The sequence below is a fragment of the Xenopus laevis genome, chromosome 5L (genome assembly GCF_017654675.1).
Source record: "Xenopus laevis strain J_2021 chromosome 5L, Xenopus_laevis_v10.1, whole genome shotgun sequence".
In the NCBI taxonomy this organism is placed as follows: domain Eukaryota; kingdom Metazoa; phylum Chordata; class Amphibia; order Anura; family Pipidae; genus Xenopus; species Xenopus laevis.
Window position 1 is genome coordinate 134,356,215 of NC_054379.1, and position 5,477 is coordinate 134,361,691.

A 5,477-nucleotide genomic window follows, 5' to 3' on the forward strand; every position below is an offset into this window, starting at 1 on the left:
AAAGACTGGAACAGACAAGGCTGCTGGCACAGAGGCTGGAACAGGCAATGCTGCTGGCACAGAGGCTGGAACAAGCAAGGCTGCTGGCACAGAGGCTGGATCAGGCAAAGCTGCTGGTACAGAGGGTGGAACAGGCAAGGCTGTTGGCACAGAGGCTGGAACAGGTAAGGCTGCTGGCATAGAGGCTGGATCCAGCAAGGCTGCTGGCACAGTGGCTGGATCAGGCAAGGCTGCTGGCACAGAGGCTGGATCAGGCAAGGCTGCTGTCATAGAGGCTGAAACAGGAAAGGCTGCTGGCACAGAAGCTGGATCAGGCAAGGCTGCTGTCACAGAGGTTGGATCAGGAAAGGGTGCTGGCACAGAGGTTGGAGACTGAAGCACTGGCATGGGAACAGGGAGAGGCAGCTTTTGGGGAGTTGGCACAGACAACTTTCAGGAAGCTGGCTGTAAGGAACTTACCTCTGGTCGTGTCTCTGTCCCTTCTCAAGATGGCGTGTCCAGTTCTGGTGCGTTTGTGCAGCAACATGTTTCACATTCAGCATCACATCGCAGGCATCCTGTCTCACACTCGCCATCACGTCGCAGGCGTCCATTGCCTTCACATTTCTGGCGCTTGCGCAGTGCCTTTAAAAGGACGCTGAGAACCTGACTCCATTGCAAAGTGATTATCGCTCTTGTGAGACAATAAGCGTAATTTCCTGATTGATTATCTGTGTTTTTGACTCAGTTTGTTTTCCTGGATCCTGCTTTTCTTGCTGCCTTAACTGTTTTTGACGTTTTGGATTTCCGGCACTCCTACCACTCCTCTACTAAGGTGCAGTCCTGTGCCCCATATTCGGTGACTGCTCATCCTCAGTGGGAGGTGTAAGAGAGGTCAGCCTTCTACAAATCTCTTCCACCCAGTGTATTGTCTTATTTTCCAAAAAGCTTTCTAAATCAGAACAGAATTATGATGTGGGAGATCGGGAGTTGCTTGCCATCGAAGCTGCTTTCCAAGAGTGGAGACATCTGTTGGAGGGAGGTAACCACCCTTCATTGGTTTTCTCTGACCATAAGAATCTAGAATACTTGTGTTCCGCCAAGAGACTCCGTCCACGACAAGCCAGGTGGGCTCTTTTCTTTTCCCGATTTAATTTCCATGTAACCTACAGACCTGTAACGCTCCATCCAAATCTCTTATTCTTCAAGCAGAATTATTGACTAAGATTCAAGAAGCTTCCAAACTTGAAGTAAATAGTCCGGAAGACGCTAAGTACCTGACTCCATTGCAAAGTGATCATCGCTCTTGTGAGACACTAAGCCTTATTTCCTGATTGATAATGTCACGGCCGGCACCCAATACCAGAACAAGTGCCAAGCACCCTGGTCTCGGCTCGGCTTCACCAGTAGTGTGACCACCGTTGGGCTTCGGGAGGAGCCCTCAGCTTACTTGGGTGCCACCTGGACTTAACGAGGGGTACAAGGTGAGATGTTCTGGCTGGCAAAGGGGCACGGCTGGAAGCAGAGTCTTTTGGGCCGAAGGTCACAGTACAAGAGGATTAGGCAAGTGGATCGTCAGACAGGCTGTGTCGAGGCAGGCGGATATCAGAATCGTCAGGCAGGCAAGGGTCAAAACCAGGTAGTCAATCAAGGGGTTAAGCAGAAGAGTTGTCGTAGGCAGGCAAGGGTCAGGATACAGATTGGAGAGTATTCAGGAACAAGCAGGGTCAAACACGGATAATCAGATCAGAAATTTCAAGACAAACGCACAAGGCTCAGGAAAACCACTAGAACAAGTTCTATCACGGGCAAAGGGCTGTACACAGAATGGCCCTTAAATAGCTTTTCAAATTTCGCGCCAAAACGTGCAGGCGCAAACACGCCAGCGTGCCTGCGCCTTTAAGAGGAGCGCAGGCGCGCCACGCGCGTCCTAGAAACATCATAGCGCCGGCGCTTACAGACCATGCGGTGGGCGTCCCCGCCAATGGCACGGCGGGCGACCCCGCCGCACAAGTATTTTCCTCACAGATTATCTGTGCTAGAAGAGAGGTTTTTCTGTGAACAGTTTACCATATATTTTTTCCTTTTGTAAAATGGGCCAGTGCTGTAGCACAGCTTTTTTAAGAAAAGCTGAATGGGGGCCATAAGTAGTTACACACACCAAATTTAGTTTTTTAAATTTTTTACCTTTATCTTTCATGTTCAGAAGCTCACTCCTATCTACATTGGAAACCTCATCCATAGTCTCTTGTAACTCCCTCTTATTATATCCCGTTGACAGAACCTATTAACCAGTTCCATTGCGGGGCCACGCTGGGCAGGCGCCCTAGGCAGGCCCAGCAGTCGCGGCGCCTGTTTAGTGTGCGCATGCGCATTTGCAAATTTGCGTGCGCATGCGCAATTTTGCAATCGCGTGCGCATGCGTGAATTGAAGTTCGCGTGCATGCGCAGAAGCGCAAAATGCACGAAAAATGCAGAGAAGGGAACCGGACTTTGGGGTAGGCGACAGAGGAGGTACGTGCCTGGCGCCCTCCCAGCTTTGCACCCTAGGCACGTGCCTACTCTGCCTACCCCTGGTTCCGGCCCTGACCAGTTCATTGGCTTGACTTCTAAGTTCATCAGTTGAAGTTATTCTTCTAGCTCTTATGAACTGGCTTTTAGGTAGTCCTTTAGTTACTCCTGCTGGGTGAAAATTGTCTTTGCATAATAGGTTGTTTCTATCTGTTGGTTTTTTATATAGATCTGTAGTGATGGGCGAATTTGTGCCGCTTTGCTTCGCCGAAAAATTCACGAATTTCCTGTGAAATTCGCAAAATGGCAAAAAATTCACGAAATTGCGCCTGCGTCTTGTTTTTGACGAGCGAATTTTCGCGGCCATTTCGCAAATGTATTTGCCGGTGGTGAATCACGCAAATTTGCCATGAATTCGTGAATAAATTCGCCCATCGCTATAGATCTGTAATGAACACCCCATCTGTTAGTGTCACCTATATGTTCAAATAATTAATTGTTCGTGGATCAATGCTCATGGTGAATTTTATGGTCTCATGAACTGTATTTAAATATGAATAAAATTCAGTCAGCAGTTCCAGAGACCCTGTCCACAACAGGAACATATTGGCCACATAACAACGCCAAATGGCAATATGTTGTTTAAAAATCAGATGATCTAAGATATGTGTATGCTCGAACTGATGCATATAAATGTTCAAATACGCTGGCGGCATATTTGCCCCCATACTTGTGCCATGTGTCTGTAAATAAAAATTGGAGTCAAAGCGAAAATAATTGCATTTTAGAATAAAATCCAGGCATTCACATAGGGAATTTATCTCATGTAATGGCAATCTTTCTTTCAGTAGGTACTCCCTACTCCTGTGGAGCAACATATCTTAGATCATCCGATTTTTAAACAACATATTGCCGTTTGGCATCGTCATGTGGGTGATATGTCCCTGGTGTGAAAACATACCTCCCAACATTGGGAATAAAAAGAGGGACAAAAAAGTTGCCACACGTAGTGTGTCAATTTTTGACCACGCCCATTTTTGTGGCCACCCCCCCTAATTACCATGTTAATTTTACAAAATTTGGCAGGTTATAAAAGTTTGAACATATTTCTGTGTTTTTTCCCAGTTATTATAGTTTTGCTAATGTAGGTGAATTGCCCGTTAACTTTTTCCAAAGGACCTGTTACCTTATATTGTTACAATTACTTATTTGCTTATCCAGATTCCTTATCTAGATACATTTAAATTGTTACAAATGTATCTTATCTTCTGTTGTGGCTGTTCTGGGCTCTCTGCCAAAAGCCAATTAAGGCTGTCTGGCTGTTCAGTGCAGAGAAAAATGAGGGACTGCAGGTTGAGCTGTCAAAAGAGGGACTGTCCCTCTATAAACAAGACAGTTGGGAGGGATGTCTGTGAAACTGCTGACTTAATTTTATTCATATTTGTATACAGTTCATGAGACCATAAAATTCACCATGAGCATTGGTCCACTAACAGTTAATTATTTGGAGGTATAGGTGACACTTACAGATGGGGTGTTCATTACAGATCTATATAGAAAACCAACCTATAGAAACAACCTATTACGCAAAGATAGTTTCCACCCAGCAGGGGTCACTAAAGGACTACAGTACATAAGCAATAGAAGAATAACTTCAACTGATGAACTTTATAGAAGTCAAGCCAATAGGTTCTGTCAAGGGGGATATAATAAGAGGGAGTTACAAGAGACCATGGATAAAGTTTCCAATGTAGATAGGACTGAGCTTTTCAAGATGAATGATAAAGGTAAAATGTTGAAAAAACAACATTTGGTATGTGTAACTACTTATGGCCCCAATTCAGCTTTTCTTAAAAAAGCTGTGCTACAGCACTGGTCCAGTTTACAAAAGGACAAAATATGTGGTAAACTGTTCACAGAAAAACCTCTCTTCAGTTATAGAAAGGGTAGGACTATATCTGATGGAATTATTAGAATGGACTACAGGGGGAAACCAGTTCAGAGAAAAATATATTATGAGAAAGGCAGCATCCTTGCAACCATTGTAGTCATTGTAGCAGTGTCATTAAGGGGGAAATATGTAAACACCCAGTGTCGGACTAGCCCACCGGGATACCAGGAAAACTCCCGGTGGGCCAAGGTGTCAGTGGGCCTCTTGTTTCTAACCATTTAGCATATTTCATGGTCATTCCCTATTTCTTTATGGGGAAAAAATGCTTAATAATGGTAGAATATAGTAAGAAGAAGTAGAAGTAAGTAATAATAGTTTTAAAAGTGGTCCCACAGTCTAAGGTTTTCCTGTGGGCCCAAGGTCTAAGGTTTTCTGGAGGGCCACTGGCATCCCAGTTCGACAGTGTAAACACCCTACCCAAGGATATGATATAAAACTCAAGCATTTTGCTACATGTGATACAGAGGGAGTAAAATACCTATTGAAATGTCCTTGTGGACTGGGCTATGTGGGCCAGACGTCCAGGACCTTTAAAGTGAAAATGAATGAACACTAAAGTATCATAAGACATTTTAAACCTGATGTTAAAGGGGACAACTCTGGTTAACTTGAAACATAAATATATAACAGTTACATATATGCATATGAAACATCACTCAAATTTGTATATCCACAAAGGAAGGACATATAAAATATATCACAGATTGATACTGGGTGGGGTGTCATCTGTAGAGTGTGTACCAGAGGGAACATGGGCGTAGACATTTGTGTGCAGTAATCAATGGTCTTTTCTGTACAGAATCATAAGTAAGCCTCTGATGTGGTTTGATAACATTGGGTTCTCTAGTGTTAAGCAAACGTAAGTCAGTGCATTATCCATCCACCCCAATAGTAGAATCCATGTCTGTATCAGTCTCCAGTGTAGGTGGTAGGTTTTCTAAAAGTTAATGTACCGCTTCATTTTCTGCCAAGTCAAGAGTGGCATTACAAACCTCCCAACTGTCCCTTTTTCGGAGGGACAGTCCCTCTATTGACA